The sequence below is a fragment of the Lactuca serriola genome, chromosome 1 (genome assembly GCF_051521515.1).
Source record: "Lactuca serriola cultivar US96UC23 chromosome 1, Lser_US96UC23_V15, whole genome shotgun sequence".
Classification (NCBI taxonomy): domain Eukaryota; kingdom Viridiplantae; phylum Streptophyta; class Magnoliopsida; order Asterales; family Asteraceae; genus Lactuca; species Lactuca serriola.
The window spans coordinates 98,515,489-98,534,555 of record NC_136408.1 but is presented as its reverse complement, the minus strand read 5'-3'; the positions used below and the strand labels follow the sequence as shown (position 1 = coordinate 98,534,555).

Below are 19,067 nucleotides of genomic sequence, written 5' to 3'. Positions count from 1 at the left end.
ACTATGTTTAGAATCATTCAGAAAAGTATTGAAAGTCTTATGAGATTCCAATCAAAAGTCAAATATTGAAATTAACGAAAATGTAAAACTTAAGTTGGAAATAAGTAGAAATAATGTTATTAAAACTTGTAAGTTCTCTCGTTAGAAACGTTTAGGCGAAAACCTCATCGAAAATCCGAGTTATAACGAAGAAGTTATGATTTATTGAAGTTTCGCGACAGAACTAACACGACGCTATACAACGTAAAAAGTGAGTTTTCGATAAACTACTTTTTAGCCTTTGTGATCTAAATGAAATTTGTAGTATTCGTTAAACCGAGAATTTTCGTAAAAAGAACGTCCAAATCTGACTTCGTATAAGGAAGTTATGATTTTTCTAAGATTCGGCATAACAGTACATAGCCCGAAACACGAAATAAAGATCGAGTGATTTTTAGCCGACACAACCTAAACGAGAATTGAAGATCTCATCAATAGTAGTACAATGGTAAAAAGACAGATGAAAACGGACGTCAGATGAAGAAGTTATGAATTTTAACGGACTTTTCCTGTCCCGGCCCGTTAAAAATATAGTAATAAAAATGAATTCAAAATTAGCCGACGGAGTCTAAAGGAAAGTTGTAGAGTATAATGTCACCTACGTGTGGATATAAAAAACATCAAAAACGGAGTTCGTATGCAAAAGATATGAATTTTTGAAGTTCTGGGCACAAACTTCGAAGCTTATCCGAAGCGAACGCGTTGCGTCCGAGGGAACGCCCCGCGTTCGCATGCAATGGACAAGTATATCGCATCTTGACATGTCTGAAGTTCGGAAACTGATACACAACTACACATCCACCTGAACGCGTTGCGTTCGTATAAGCGCGTTGCGTTCCTCTGAGGAACGCGTTGCGTAGACCAGGCCAGCCCCCTATAAATAGAATGCGAAGGTCTCCGGATTTAGGTTACAATTTCTCATATTCTTCACACTTTTACACCCTCTAATCTCTCTTAAATTACCCTAACATCCCCCAAAGCCTAGGAAACATCCATGACACCCGAAGCAAGTCCTGACACACTGAAGACCCGAGAAAATAATCTTTTCAAATTGAAACTCTACCAGCGCAAGGCTCGTTTTTTAACAAAAATCCCCGGTTTTGTCAAAGAAAATCAATTTTAGAGACGAAGTGTTGCCCAAATCAGCATTTTATCAATCGGTTATTTCACGATGAGTTCAATATAGGGACAATTGTATGTTATGTGTTATATGTGCAATGTGTTTTCCCGTGTTATTATGATAATGAGTTATACCTTTGACCACGAAGTGAATGACTAAGCATCACTTGGGTACTGGTATGTAGCCTTTGCCCATGAAGTGAATGATTAAACATTCACTTTGGGATTGGCAGAAGGCTAGATAGGGCTGAAAACCAGCTAACTAAATGATAATTCAGAAATCGTTTATTTTCTGTGTCACTTGGGCTGAAGTCTTATTGATGTATATCAAGTTGAAAGTTTTATATCTCATTGATAGTACATCTCTTAATCAAATCATTTGTTGATATGGAAAGCTTGTCACATGATTTACATATGCCTTTGTTGTTCTTTGTCCCTCTTTGCTTCTGTAATATTGATATGTATATGACATAACGTTATATTGTAATTGTTATTAAACTCACTAAGCGTCACCCGCTTATCCCTCTCAATGTTTAAACTATTGCAGGTGATAAGCATCCAGTATAGTCATGTAATGGTAGAAGATATAGAATAGATAATATTATAGCTTTTGTATTTTGTGTATAAATTCCTGGGAAATCATGTAATATATATATATATATATATATATATATATATATATATATATATATATATATAACATTATAAAAATCTTAATAGATGGTTTGTATCCAGTCTTTTGTAATTTAACTATCAATGTAAAATATTGTTTATGAATATGCATGTAGCATGTTTTGAAGTAATAATGTTAAGTATGAAAAAGGGTCTTACATTAGTTGTATGTGAAGGGATAAAAGGATAAGTTGTTTGTGGGAGTGGGAATACCTGTGTACATAGAATTTGGTTCATTGCAATTCCTAAAACTTATTTTCGTCTATTCAAACGCAGATGAAAATAAACCAGAAAGATCATATTATACATTGATCCAATACGAATGACATTGATTGATCTCTAAATACATCTCAAACACTAGATGAGGAATAGATAGATGGTGGTGGCTGGTGGTCAATGGAGGTTTTAGGCAAGAGAAGACGAGGGCAGAATAGACGAGATTGTCACTGACGATCTGTGAGGCGAGGTTGCAGAAAAGTCGTTGGCAATAGAGCAACCTTGTAGCTCTGTTGTATTGTGATCTAGGTTTCATACAATGAGAGAAAATGACGAAAGAATGCAGAGGGGGTTTAATATGTTCTCTATAGTCGATTCACCTGTGTTTGTTTTTTAAACGATTTGCATCCTGTGATTTTTGCACTAATGTTTTTGGTTTTTGATTTGTGATTGAATTGTAGTATCGACTTGGTTTTGAGTTGCAGGTTGGTGTTTGGTTATGGGTTTGAGTTGCATGTTGTATTTTGCTTATGGATTTGAATTTCAAGTTTAATTTTCATTTTGGATATGAGTTTCAGATTGGATTTGGGTTTTGGATTAGAGTTAGAGGTTCAATTTTGGATGTGTCTCAGATTTATTGTTGAAGTTTAGGTAACTTTTTGTTGAGTTTGAGACGATTTCTGGTACTCGATTTTGTGGACGGAGATGGTGACCGGAGGTGAGGTCGGGAAGTAGAAAAGGATTAAGTGGGGTAGGTCACTAGGTCCTTTATATTTATAATTTCTTTATTCAATAATAACTAAAATAATTAATAAAATTAAAATATATTATTAAGGGAAAATTGTCATTTTATGAGTAACAGGGACTAAGGACGCAATAAAAATATATCATAAGGACTATCTGAGTTAAAAAAAATAAGTTAAGGACCAAACACGCAAATTACCCCAAACTGTTGGCGCCATCAGTATAGTTTACTCTATATAAAAATGATTGGATGAAAATGATTCTCACGTTCTCAACTTTTTATTTTTTCCTCAATTGATATATATATATATATATATATATATATATATATATATATATATATATATATAATTAGGTTATTGTGTTCTAAGTATCCATTTTATGCATGTAAGATTGATTCAGGACCAATCGTTTTAATTATTTTAAGAAAGTAATTAATGCATATTACATGCTAAAGATATAATGAGTATTAACTAAATCTTCAACATTTAATGTATATTAATTATTTTCTTAAAATAACTAAAACGATTGGTCTAGAATCAATCTTACATGTATACAATAGATAATAGAAACATTTGAACCTAACTCTCTCTCTCTCTCTCTCTATGTATGTGTGTGTATATATATATATATATATATATATATATATATATATATATATATATATATATATATATATACACTAGTGGTGGACCCGCGCAAAGGAGCGACGATGAATAATTTATTTAGACGATATTATTTTTTTACAAAAATATTATGTTCCAAATATAATACATATCTAAGTCAATAGAATCCAATTTTGGTTTTATTTGAAACATCATACGTGAGATAATTGATAAAAAAGAAACGGTTCAAAACGACACAAATATGAAATATTTTAATCGTTCAAACAAAAATAATAGAATTATATAACAATAGACAAAATATGAAATATATTTACTGTCCAAATGTTCATCCTTGGCATCAACACATAATACCACAATATCAACTAAAATGAAATTTATATGATACACTTAAAGAGTTGAAACGGATTTACTTTTGAAACACTTTGAAACTTCTTATTAAGAACTTTTATAATTACTAAAGTAATAAGTTTCATAATTGCCTTTTTTAATTTATTATCTATATTTAATTTTAAAATCTTAAAAAGGACAACTTTTTAAAAGATATGAATGTTAAATTGTTATTTTAAAACAAAATAATGCATACGAGCAACCATTTCAAGTAGTTAGATTTCAAACTTAGAATTTATTTATTTATGTACTTGTTTTTTTATAGAGCTAATGCATGTATTTATGGTTGAAGTTTAAATGCCACAAGTAAAATTTTACAAATTTTTTATGAGTAAATTACACAAATGGTCATTATGGTTTAGGTAATTTGTATGTTTGGTCCCTAATTTATTTATTTTTTAATTCGAAAGGTCCATACTGTTTGTTTTTGTTATGCGTTTTACCTATGTCTTACCTAAAAAGATTATTTTGCCCTTAATTTTTTAATTTATTTAAATAAACACAACCTCAACCTCACCCTCCCACCTTATCTTACATACCCCACCATTTTTCCCTATTTGAAAAATAGTATTTTTACGTAAGACATGGACCAAATGTGTAACAAAAACAAACAGTAGGAACCAAATACATAACAAAAACAAATAATAGGGACCTTTCGAGTTAAAAAAATAAATTAGGGACTAAGCATACAAATTACCCCAAACCATAAAGACTAATTTACTCTTTTTATAATTACCATACAAAATGATAATATCTTGTACAATATGGCTAGTGTCTTCAAATTAGTCGATTTTTGTCGCCTAGATTTATTTAATTTGTCTTTGGATTGCCGCAAGTGTTATGTAAGTTTCTTATAATTCAAAAACACCACTTACTCCTAAAATAATTAACTGAAAAAAAAAAAAAAACCTTAATCTACTTAATGAAAACAGATTTATAATCGAGGGGTTTGAGATAATATTGGATAAGGGCTGCACATAAGGCCAAAGTCTGATCTAATTCTCAAAAAATCAAAATCACAAGTCCCTTTACACAAATGAAAACCAAAATTGACCTGCTACTTTAATTAGAAACTTGTTTATGTTGCAAGAAAAGAAATTCTAGATATTTTATCTTTTCAAAACTCATTCAACCATGAAACAAAATCAGCTCCAAAACACAATACCAAATCCAAAGTTTAAAAAAAATATATAACTTCCATCCATTATTGAGCTGAAGGAATCTATATTTAAAAAAAAATGGTATAACATGTTTACAATACCTAAATAAATACATAATTGTGATATTTTATATTTATTAGAAGAACTAAAGACATAAAAACCTCTATCCATCGTGCTAGTTTTAGCCTGCTTGGAGTAACTGATTTTGGATAAGTAAAAACTACATAATTGATTGATGCTTCATTTGGAATTGTCCAAGAAAAAGATTTGACCTGAATCTCTCAGGTCCTCATCTAGATTCACTTACTTAATTTCCACCTAATACCAAACCACCATCTTTCTTCTTCTCGGGGCAGCAACAAGACTGGACATCAACCTTTTGATAACATGTGTTATGACAAAACCCCACAAATATGTGTTTGATTAGTGCATTAAGATAACAAAAAATCAAACAACTGTAGGGTAAAGAATATAATTGGTAAATCATAAAAAGACTGATTATGAAAATTAAATTTTAGCCCCATAAAACAAAAAAGACATTATTACTGGTATTTGTCTTCTTAATTGGATACATACCACACCACGTTGATGGAATTTACATCGTGTCATTTGAATTACATCTGGTCATTGGGTTTTATATGCACAAAACATAAACTAAAACCTATTGTGTACAAGAAAAGAATCAAATGATTTTTAGAAATATAAAACTTCAAGAATCAACAACTAAGCCAGGAAACCTAGAAATACAATCTATTTAAGTATGAATTATGTTGACTAAAAAGATGAATAATAGAGTTAAAATGGAATTACAACTACAAATTATCAACTTACCATGACAGGCCATTGGAGTGCTGCTTGGATCTAGGCCATTTTGTTTCTCTGTAGAATTGTAAAAGAAATCAAATGCAACATCTAAGCCTTACTCCACCTGTCAACATATTGTTATGTGGTAATATGTACAAGGATGCAACATCATGAGCAGAGCACATCATTTCTTCATTCTGACGTGTGTGTGTGTGTGTGTGTATATATATATATATATATGTGCATAATTGAACCGTCTACACCATAATCAAAGTCTTACCAACAATCATTTTGTTATTAAAATTAGAGGTCATAACCTAAAGAAAGAAGAAGGAAGAAAAGTTACTCTTGATGATCATTTCCACAAAAACACCTGAATAAAACATCAAAAACCCATAAATATCTAATTAATCTCAAAATACAACGAAATTGAATCTAACACTTGAGGTTTGGTTAAAATTGATAATTTGAGAAACTAAAACAATTAAGATTAGGGCTAGGTTTAAAATTAGGTTTACGAACCTAACAGAGTAAAAGATGATTTCAGAGTCTGTTTTTTTAGTGTCGTATGAAGAATTCCTCAATTCACACTTAAATGTTGAACTTCTTTCAAAATCTCTTCTAACTTCTCTAATATTCTTCACAAAATAGATAAAGAGATAAACTTTCGTGTGCTTATCTACGAGTTCATGAACCCATACAAGCCACTTCAAAAAACACACGTGAACTCATATTAGATCTACATCAAAACGAAACCTATCAAAACCAAAAAAATAGATAGATAAGGGAAAAGAACCTGATGTGCTTCATCTTCTTAATTTTGAACTAAATTTATTCCAGATGACCAGATCTTGATCATCTTCTACAAAGAGAATATAAAAATCAACAAAAGAGAAGAAACATTTTTCAAACAAAATGATGAACAGACTGAGATTTTATTTGGCTAGGATAAAATGGAATACATCTTTCGCTCATTCGATTGCAGCAGAAAAAAAAATCGGGGGTGGAGGTTGGTGAGCATAGGAAAAAAAACAAGGGGTGTAGTGGTCATTGTTTGGTGGTATAGTGTGGTTGTTTGTGGTGATGAACGAAGGAAGGAAGAGTAGGGTGGTTTCTTCCGGTCGTGATGAGAGATTTAGAGAACCTTCAGTGAGTAGATAATTACAAGAGGGTTTTGAAGGATTAGGGGATTTATAGAATCTTTGAACCTGGTGGAAAAGAGATAAAGTAGAGGGGATAGATTTACCTATTACTGTAATATCTCCACCTAAGAAAACTTTACCTCGTGCATCTTTCCACCTTCATAGAGATTGTTGTCATGGATTCAAGAAACAAAAACCAAAACGAAACCTTCCTTTAAAATAGAATCAACTTTCATTTTCAGTAAAAGTCAAAATATGAATTGGGGGGAAATAGTAGAAGAGAATAGAGATATTTGAGATTGTTGCCTGGAAAATTATAGAAAAGAGAATAGAGATATTTGAGATTGTTGCCTGGAAAATTATAGAAAAGATGCAAGATTGGAGATTTATGTGTGAAAGAGGTTAACGGTGTGGTTGAGGACTCTTGATTCTAGCGATCTTTGTGTTTTACGGCTATTATTCCTCTGGTATGGGGAGTAGTAGAGTTTACCACAAAATAGATGAAGCAAAGAGGAGGAAGGGAGATATACGAGATGGAAACCGATACAGGGGCCTAAAAGTTTGGGATTTCAAATTTGAATCTCATAGAAAACAGAGCTCAATGTATGCAAAGACTGGGTATATGCATAGGAAAATTGTACTTTTAGTTTAAAGAGTCGGATTTTTAGGATTATATTATTATTTTATTGATGGTTAGTTGTATTTTAAGCTTAGAGATTTGAACGTCTTAAAAAAATATTATTATTATATTAAATTTATTTATAGAAATAGTGAGATTTCTTTTATAAGATAGTATATATATATATATATATATATATATATATATATATATATATATATAGAGAGAGAGAGAGAGAGAGAGAGAGAGAGAAGTAAGTTCAAATAAAAACATTAATTAATATGATAACGAAAAACATTATGTTTAAGTTATTATGAAGGGAAAACTGCAAAAAAGTTCTTATATTTTGGCCTCATAATCGATTTAGTCCTTATATTTTTTTATTTAATCAAGTCCCCAAAACCGGTAATTGTATTCAATTTAACACTTTTACCCAATCAACAGGTCATCCGACTTTCAAATACACTTTTGGCCCAGATTTAAAATTTTATTACAAATTTGTTCCAAGATTTACGTTTTTGGCCTAGAACTTAAGTTTTATTATAAATTTGGTCCAAAATTTACCCTTTTAGCATAGATTTTAGAATTTTGTTATGAATTCATCATAACTTTAGTTTTTAACAACATTTTTTCGTAAAAAAATTTTGAATATGTTTTTCTTTACAAAATCATATTTATACAAAAAGAACATATTTTCACATAAAAAATCTTATATTTTCTATATAATAACTTTTTTTAAAAAACTTTTTTGTATACGAAATACCTATTTATAAAACTAGGTATTTTCTAAGTACATAAATATATACATATCCGTTTTTATAAAAAAAAATGTATACAAACACCTATTTCATAGTATATATACGTATATGTGTGTGTGTGTGTGTGTCTCTCTCTCTCTCTCTATATATATATATATATATATATATATATATCCTTATTTTAATAAAAGAATAGTTTTATTCTCCTTTTGATATGTGTCACTTTATTAGGACCCCTAATTAATAATAATTTATTTTCATTTTGTCATGTGTCACCTTATTATATCTCCTAATTAATGCATGTCACTTGTCAATCTATTGATTACTAGATGTAAAACACGTGTATTACATGGGTTGATTAAAGAAAAATAAAATATTAAGAATCAACATTAATCTAATTATACATTCCCAGAAAATAAAATATTAAAATGTAATAATAAGTCTTTTCTTAAATAAAATTTTAAAATAAGGAAGGAAGAAACATATAAATTACAATTTATTTTAATACTTATTACTTTTGATACTTTATATTTATATAACTATAAGTATTATGTGGCTTTTTAATTTTAAAAATTGATAAAAAAAATCATAAATTGACATGTGGATATTATTTATTTAAAAAATATCACAAAATGACAAGTGTCAAAACTCATTAAAGATTGACATGTGGCAAAATTATCTTCATTTATTATAGTAGATTCATTTCAAATTTCAAATTTGAAATTTCTCATTTTAATTACATTAAATTAATAACATTAAAATAAAAATTAAAATAAAATTAATACAAATTATAAAATGATATAATTTCACATATTTATTTAAATCAATGATTATAATTTTATATAACTAAAAAATCTCTTAATTAATAATTTATTTAAAATAATTTATTAATAATTTTGAGTTTTTACTATAAAAGTTTAATTAATTTTGTAACTGTGGTTCACACGAACCATGGGTTATAAAGTAATATATATATATATATATATATATATATATATATATATATATATATATATATATATATATATATATATATATATATATAGGGCTTACTCCTAGCTTGTGTACACTTAGCGTACGCCCAACATATGCAGGGTTCACCTTAATGCGTGCATGTAAGGAGTACGTTGAGCATACCTACTGTAGGCCTAACGTACTCATGGACCCTTCATGACTTTTAATTGAATAATGACTTAATTTCATACCTGTCGACTCGGGCGTTACACAGTGAAATCTAATTTGTTTTGGAAGATGGTAACTTATAACTTGGAAATTAATCTATTTTGATAGATTATTTTTGGTTTAAAACAAAAATATAATGTTGTGTCAGTTGAAAAAAAAAGTTGTATGACCATAAATCTTGTTTTTTAAATTAAAGACGCACATTTTTTATTTGTGATTAAATTTCCTTTCCTTTTGAATTTTGAATATGAGTTATTATTTTATGGTATTAGTTCTAATATAACCATTATTTAGAGTATACATTTAGAAAGATAATTTAATTGTCGATAAATTACTTCTCAAATAATGTTTTTTTTTTATCAAAAACGTGTTTGTATATATTTTTTTTAATAAAAACATGTTTGTATACATTTGTTTATAATAAGTGTTTGAATATATTTTTATAAAATACGTGCTATATAAATTTTATATATAAACATGTTTGAATACAAATGTGTTTATTATAAAATATGTGCTTATAAAAAATATAAAAATATGTTTTTACAAAAGAATTGTATACGAACACTTATTTGGGTGCGTATAAATATGTTTTACAAAATATATTTATAACAGAATAGATGTTAGTATACTTTTTTTTTGTAAAGTATGTGTTTCTATATTTTTTTTGTAATAATGGATTTGTATATATTTATGTAATTAATAGATACCTAATTTATAAATAGGTATTTCGAATATAAAAAAGTTTTTAAAAAAAGTTTTATATAGAAAATATAAGATTTTCTATATGAAAATATGTATTTGTTTTGTTGTATAAATATTCTTTTATAAAGAAAAAACATATTCAAATTTTTTTTTTTGAGAAAAAAAGTTGTAAAAAGCTAATGTTATTATGAATTCGTAACAAAATTTTTAAATATATGCCAAAAGCGTAAATTTTGGACCAAATTTGTAAGAAAATTTAAAATTTGGGCCAAAATTGTAAATCTTTGACCAAATTTGTAATAAAATTTAAAATCTAGGCCAAAAGTGTAATTTTTAAAAGTTAGATGACCTGTTAACCGGGTAAAAGGGTTAAATTGAATATAATTACCGGTTTTGAGACTTAATTAAATAAAAAAAATATAATAACTAAATCGATTATAAGACCAATATGTAAGAACTTCCTTGTAGTTTTTCCTATTATGAATGTTGTATACTTGTACTTTATATACAAATACTTATATAAAAATAGTTTGTATGTTCTAAATTAGTTTGTGAATTAGTTTTATGTTTTAATATTTTGTGAATTAGTTTTGTATATTTTAATTAGTTTTTATTTATTTAAAAAAAAAAGTAAATAGTCGGAAGAAATGAGAAAAATAAATTTACATATGTTGTGGGACAAAAAAAAGTAGAAATAAAATGAAAAAATAAAAAAGCCAAGTAAAAATAACGTGAAAAATGGATTGAAAAGTGGATATCATCCCCTAAAACTTATTTAATCAATAATCTTCACACATTTATCTATTTCGATCTCAACTAGCTTTTACTAATACTTTTTACGACGCTAATTTTTAGATTATTTTCATTTACATATTCCAATAATGAACATTATAATCTCATGATTTATTTAATAACAAATCAATTTAGGTTATATTACTTTTATAAAGTCAAATAAGTAACATTTCTTTGAAAATAGAAAGAATCAAACATGGACAAGAAGTTATCAATATATGTCCAGCCTCTAACATCATTTTATTGATTGTGAAATCTTCTTTTCACAACAAGTTTATATTTGAAAAATAATAAAAATTATGTATTTTTATTAAACTTTGGATATATATATATATATATATATATATATATATATATATATATATATATATATATATTATTAATTCTTGGTGAGTTATGTTCTCCTTCGTAAGAGCTTCAAAACGATATATATATTGTGTCCAAAACAAAGTATAAGTGAAGAAGATATCGATACTTAAAGTTGAGTATTTGAAATAAATTATGGCAAAACAAATGGGTCTTGGAATGTGTCCTACATGGGAATAAGAAGTAAAGTCTCAATGTGTTTATAATCATGGTAGTGTAAAGGCTTACAAGCTTATTTGTATGATTTTACTCTAACAACAATGCGCACAGGGGGTGCAAATTATAGATTTTATAGATAAAAATCATTGAACTCGTGTGTGAGTGCAATCTTCAGACACAAATGCAACTCAAAGATTAGTGGGGTTGGAAGAGAACCTCAAGAGGGAGGAATTGCTAGAATTGAACAATTGCTCTTAAGAAATTAATAGAATCAACATCAATACATGTGAGGATGATTGGTGATGGTTGGGTGATCCCTCTAGGAATTTTCTTTGGTTCTCAACTTATGATATACCAATAATTTAAATTTAAAATTATGAAATATGAAAGCTAATGTGGGTATGGGCTAGACTCATACGTAAAGCAAGCCAACAAAGAATGAAAGGCACGAAGAAAGCTCAAACAAGCAATACAATCCGGTCATTGTTTTACCGAGCCGACCACCAATATAATAATTATATATGTTCCATATGAGATTATCCCAAACAACATCTCAGGGAATTTTCTTTGGTTCGCAACTTATGATATACCAATAATTTAAATTTAAAATTATGAAAGATGAAAGATAATGGGGGTATAGGCTAGAATCATATGTAAAGCGGGCCAACAAATAATGAATGCCATGAAGAAAGCTCAAATGAGCAATACAATTCAGTCATTGTTTTACCGAGCCGACCACCAATATAATAATCATATCTCTTCCATATGAGATTATTCCAAACAACATCTCAGGAAACGCGGAAAAGTGTGTTGATTTTATTGAAGGGTTCTACCCTTGCGACTTCTAGGCTAATGCCAGACACAAATGAGAAAGCCATGAACCGGACCAAGCTTCATCTATAAAGGTAAGTTCATTCTTGGAGAGCAATACCAAGGTCCATCCCTCAGTATCGCTTTCTAACCTAGTATTTGCTAATCTTATACAGTGTGACTTCCGTAGTGTTCATTAGATAGAATCCCCCGAGGATAGCTACCCGTACATCCGGAAGCCTACGTATCCACATTGGCATCATCTGTACTAAGACATGCAAAGAAAGCAACCAACTTCACACCCCCGTTCTGACTCACCTTTCAACCCAATCAACTTGATCCCAACGTTTATGTCAATTTCTATAACAACACCGATAACAAAGCCAGGGGTAGCCTCGTCATCCCAACCACCTGCTTTGACATCAACTCAACCAAGTGGCCAGCAAGAACACGGACCAAAGGACTATACACCAGAAAATGGGAGAAAGGTCAGATAGTAGATATCAGTCACAGTTGAAATGGCTACTAGCTCAAGTACTGTAGGGAGAAACATGATTTGTAAAGAAAAAAGATCGGCAACTAGAAATAACGAGCTTGAAGTATAAACCTTGCCACCCTTGTTCCAACAACATTTTGCAACAACAACATTAACACAACAAAACGTGCCACCATATATACCATTACCACCGGCATTTCCATATACACAATATTAAGCATATTGGCCTCCTCAACAACAACAAACTTACACTTTGTAGCCTATACCTGGGGACCAAGTGGTGACACACGCTAGACTACCAACTCCGTTGGTAAATGAAAACAACCCACAAACCCCGACCGGTAATGTAAGAGGTAGACGGGTGTTAAGGTCAGATAACTCGTCGTTGGTACAAAGCACACATGAATACGAGTTACCCGTAGGAGCATATATACCTGAAATTTCAAAATATGATGGATGGGAGATCCTGATGACTACATTGAAAATTATCGATGGAAAATGGGTGCAAACTATCTGAATGAGAAGTATTGGTGCATTTTCTTCCAAATAACCTTGTCTGGACCGGCATAGTTGTGTTATAAAATTCTACCAGCAAAAAGTATACACGATTTTAGCCAGTTAATTTAGGAGTTTGTTGGACATTTTTTCCAACAGAGAAGGTACACAATGAACACTCAAACCATATTTGGATGACGACAACGAGAGCATGAAACTCTAGGTGCTTTTGTTTATCGCTTCAAAAAGGCTACTCACAACACCCCAGAGAAGGCGGACAATATGGTAATCACTGTATTCACATACGGGCTACGACCAAGAGCACTATTCAAAAAACTGGTAGGCAAACAACCTACGTCCAGAAAGGAAATGATGAAAAGGGTTCATCGCTACATGAAACAAGAAGAAGTGGAATCCAAGACGTTAAAAACTTACCAAGGCGGAGGAACTACCATACAAAAGGATAGCCGAGCACTGTATGCGAGAAACCATGCAACATAAATTCCAAAATATCAAAATATGAGGTAGTTTTGACAAAACTATTTTCCCAACTCGACTCAAGGCACCATAGTAACAAAAGGTGGTAACTAAAACGAAGTGGAAGCCGAAGGGGAAAAAATAATGGAGGAAGGATAGAACAAAAGACGGGAACTAAGGATCATGGAAAATACTGCGGGTTCCACGAGACTACGGGACACGATACCATCGAGTGCACCATGTTGCGTCATGAGTTGGAAAATAGGATACAATCGAGGCAGTTAACCGACCTTATAAAAGGACGTAGGTCTAAGAATTTGGAAAGCATAGATCCTGCTAAACCAAAGACAAAAGGACCGAGGAAAATTAGATTACAGCAACAACAATCAGAGAAGCGAATCAACAAGAGCAATATGCAGAATGGGAAGATTGCACGTTCACGTTCGATGAACGGGATTATAGCAACCACAGTCACATAGGAGATGAACCAATCATAATAGGAGATTTTGTGGGTAAAAACTATGTGAATGATATTTACGTGGATAGTGGAAGCTGTATAAACATCATGCACAAACATTTGTACAAGCGGTTACCAGGATATGTGCAAAAGAAAGATTGAGCCACCCAAGAATCATCTGACCAAGTTTGTAGGCCATAACGTATGGTCAGAAGGTACAATCACATTACCACTCATCTTAATTGATCACCATAATGATAGGAATTGTACCAAACCGATACGTTTCGTCATCATAAACGCGTCATCACAATACAATGTAATTTTCGGAAGGACGACGATGCACAAGTTCAAAGCAATAGTATCTACAATTCATGGTGTATACAAATTCCACACAATGTAGGGAGTAGGGAAAATACCAAAAAAATGAAGAGGTGACTATACCGAGCATGTCCATAACAAGAATAGCACCAGTGAGGGCTTCGGTAACCCAAAAAGGAAAAAGGATGACAAGATAATGACACATGAAAGGAATAAGAATGAAATTTGGAAGGAAGAAGAAGAAGAAGAAGAAGAAGAAGAAGAAGAAGAAGAAGAAAGGAAGAATAACATCGAGGATGTGGGGGAAATAGGTACTTGAAGTAAGCATTGAAATTGTTAGCAGAACAACCACAATGGCGCATGGTGGAAGTAGACACAAGCGTCACAGTGAAAGGTTTTAAATGGACAATAAGCATAAAGTCGGTCGGAATAGAAGAAAGGGAAAAAGGAAATCAAATCGAGGTAGCGGGAATATGGACTAAAATAAATTCACCACCCATAACAAAGGAAGAGGAGAATGGAAACCATTCGGTCAAAGGAAAAAGGAAAACAAAGACTTGTAGTAAAAAAGGAAAGGATTGTACGACAAAATCACAGTGAAAAAGGAGGGCAACAATAAAGAGCATAAAAGAGGTTTATGATTGGGGAAAAGAACAAAAATGTTGCAACAAAAGGAGACTACCAAACAACCGAAAATCAGCCCAATGCATGGCTATCATGGGGAAAGGAGAAACGACGAACATATTGGGAATAAGTGGAATCGTTTACTCTTAACATGAAGAATAGGGAAAAGTAAGCAAGAATTGCAACCCATCAAGTAAAAGAATCAATTTGAAGGATCGAAATAGCAATAAAAGTCCTACATAAACCATGAACGTCAGCCAGATGAATGCAACAAACAATTAAGTCATGAGTAATGAAGGGAAAATGTTTTTTGTAAGAAAAATCAAACACTATATTCTTAATAATGTAAATCGGCCAGCCGACTATACCCCTTTTATGGTCAAATGTCACACCTTGACCAAGGCTACCTACTTAGCCTAAGAATACATTTTATTCTTAATAATGTAACTCAGCCAGCTGAATACACCTTTTTTATGGTAAAATGCCACACCTTGACCAAGGCTACCCGCTTAGAATAAAAATACATTCTATTCTTAAAAACGTAGATCAGCCAATCGATTACACCCTTTTTATGGTCAAATGCCACACCTTGACCAAGGCCACCCACTTAGCCTAATAATACATGCTATTCTTAATAATGTAGCTCATTCAAATGACACAACTTAACCAAGGCTACCCGCTTAGCCTAAGAATACATTATATTCTTAATAATGTAGCTTGGTCAGCCAACTACACACCTCTTTTATGGTCAAATGCCACACCTTGACCAAGGCTACCCGCTTAGCATAATAATATATTATATTCTTAAGAATTTAGCTCGGTCAACTGACTACACACCTCTTTTATGGTCAAATGCCACACCTTGACCAAGGCTACCTGATTAGCCTAATAATACATTCTATTCTTAATGATGTACCTCAGCCAGCTGACTACACACATATTTTATGGTCAAATGCCATAATTTAGTCGAAGGTACAAGCTTAGCCTAGGAGTACATTTTTTTCTTCATAAGTAACCTACTAAATTGAATACATAAAATTCGAGATAAAAAATGCCACATTAGATCAAGGTTACCCGATTAAATCCCACTCTACTGATTAGATCGGGTCGATTGATGAATTCGGAGAAATCATGAGGCTAGCCAAATAACATTATTAAATGACAATATTTCTATAGATTGATTAACGTTGGCCACAGATATAACAATCAAAGCGCAGCAGAATCTAGGCAATACATATATAAAAAACCCTAGAGAAGATACATGAGAAACTTCTTAAGTGAAAAGTATGGATAAAGATGCAAAGAACTAAGGCAAAGATAGTAAAATATTCAAGGAAGTAACAATGATTCCTAGTCCTGCAATGACTAGGGAAGGTTCTCCAAAATACAAAGACATGGTTACATTTCAGCAAACCCATCATATATAAAAACAAAAGTGACAATAAGAGAAATTGTTCATCAAACCACAGATAGCACCAGAAAGACATAACAACCAACCAAATTGTTCTTGCACCTCAACCCTCATTTATGGGACCACAGCTAGTAGATGCTCCACCGTTACCATGATCTAAAAGTAAATTGTGCATCGGTTCCATACTACCAAGTGGAAAACCTAAATCACCTAGATAACCACCATAGAACAGTGTGGAAAAAGTTTCCTCCATATGCTGGAAACGAGCAAGATCGTATAACGGCACATAAGTAGGGACTAACCCTAGATCATGATCGGTATTCATCATTTTGCAACCTTGTATCCTGTCAAAAACGACACAAATCTTCTGCAAGTCTCGGTTGGCTTCCTAAAAAGAAGATTCAACAAATAACTTATCCACAACCTTATTAGGTATGCAGGTAGATAACACCCAATCCATTTCCTCACTCATCCTCCGAACCTAACTAGTTAAACCGTGCACACTAGCTAGAAGATCAATGTTCTTCAAAGAAAAGGCACTGAGATCACGCTTTAATTTCCAACATGGAAATCTTATCTACCAATCCAAATTTCTCCAATTCCAAAGATGCAAGTTTACCCTTCAACAAGGCAGCCTCCTCTTCTAACTGTTGATAACCTACTATCTTACTCTCAAGAAAAACCTTGTCATTATGAAAAGACATTAAATCACTCCTTGCATCATTCAATTCTGCCTATGGAACCATGCCTGCACCAACAGATACCCACTCCAACTTGGCAACCTTTTCCACAAGACCTACATATTGGTCATGAAATACTTGACATTATGAGAGAAACCACCCGACAAAGTAACAAAGGGTTTTACAAAATCAAATACCCTTTTAAAATCATCATGCAACTCGCAGTTTTCCTGGTGAAGTGATTCATTCTCATCCAACCAAGACATCACTTCTGTACAAAACACCACGTTTTCCACAAGCTTGATTTTTTACATATCCCGGATATGTTCCCTCAACCCTTTTCCCACACTCACCTGAGTACCAAGTGAAGTAAGGTTCTCAAAGAAAGACATGGAAGCCTTAGGCTCCAACAAATTGTAGTGGCGTATATATTCCCAAGAAGGAACCTATATGGGACCAGAGGTATGAGGAGCATCTACATCATGAGCGGGTGGTAGCATTCAATTGTAGAATGCAGGACGATGGGTGATCGATCCCCAAGATATGAGCAAAATATTGAAAAGTATCTGGATCAAAAGACCAAGATCTCTTGATAAACTTATCCCCATTACTGCCCTCCACACCAAACAGTACAACTGCAAGGGCAACTGAGGCAACTGATCCCCAATCTTTCTTTTGACAAACTAAGGATTCACCTTCTTCAACATTATTCTTACCATCACCACCTTCATCATCATGTATAAAAAACAGTATAGTTTTGATGATAGGAGTATGTACACCATAATCATCATATGAATCATGCACCCTAATAGAAGACTCAGTTCCATATTCATTGTTTTCGTCATCATAATTACTACCCTCATCCCCACTATCATTCATACTATCGTCTTACAATGGCAAATCAAAGTCATCATAACCTAAATCTCAATCTACAATTTTCCCTTCCACAAAATCGGACAAGAGAAATGGAAGCCATTGTCCATCTAAAAGGAAGAATACGTAAATACAACAACAAAACAAGTAACAAGGGATAATATGTACGGAAACATACATGGTCCTCATACAAACAAATTTGGAGTCGTACCCATACGGACCCAAAAAGGACTCACCCCCACTTTCCCCAACACAGCTTCCGAAAATGTTTTCATAACAACATTAAAATGAGATATCTTGTCGATGTCTTGGCCTAAATCATAAGTTCTATCGGGCTTTTGATCAATGATAGTACCATAAGGATGGAAGACATTAAAAATGGAAAATTGAGAAGCATTAAACTAGATAAACTTTGATTTCCATTTTTTGATAGATTCGTGAAGACCTTCGATAAATTTACGACCACGAGAATGAAAATAATAGCAAGCACTATTGCTACAAATGCAAAAGATATATTGGAAAAGAGCAACATTAGGAAACATGAGGGCAGCATGACATAGTAAATCAAAACAAACCATCTTGGAAATAGAGTTAGGTTTAAATTAAAAAATATGAATCTTATATGCTTCCACAATAAGACCAAAGAAAACTGATGGAGGCACACGTAGTCCATCCTCAAATAAATACAAATAAAAACCAATCTTACCCAATAGAGGATGGTCGATAAGTGTTGTGGAATTAGGAAGAATGACACCATCTTCCTTGATTAGATCATACATTACAAAAATTTGGTCAAGGTGCTCATTTGTGACAGTAGAATGGGGAAGACGCATTATAGGGCGAGACATGGTACTTCCAAATACAAAGAAAAATGAAAAAAAAATGAACAATGGATAATGACATAGGATAAATCAAGAAGAACAAGATTGATGGATGTGA

The 19,067-nt window shown here is 31.9% G+C and overlaps 1 long non-coding RNA gene across 2 annotated transcripts; it reads right to left on the bottom strand.

Moving 5' to 3' along the window:
- Positions 1-5,007: 5,007 nt before the first annotated feature.
- On the bottom strand, positions 5,008-7,478 carry LOC145095889 (uncharacterized). Of its 2 annotated transcripts, XR_013703743.1 has the most exons (4): positions 6,564-7,478; positions 6,290-6,474; positions 5,795-6,140; positions 5,008-5,339 (listed from the first exon to the last, which is right to left on the bottom strand). It is a non-coding gene; the product is annotated as an uncharacterized LOC145095889 (long non-coding RNA). The 2 variants fall into 2 exon arrangements; XR_013703742.1 differs by having other exon boundaries at positions 6,290-7,478.
- Positions 7,479-19,067: the final 11,589 nt, after the last annotated feature.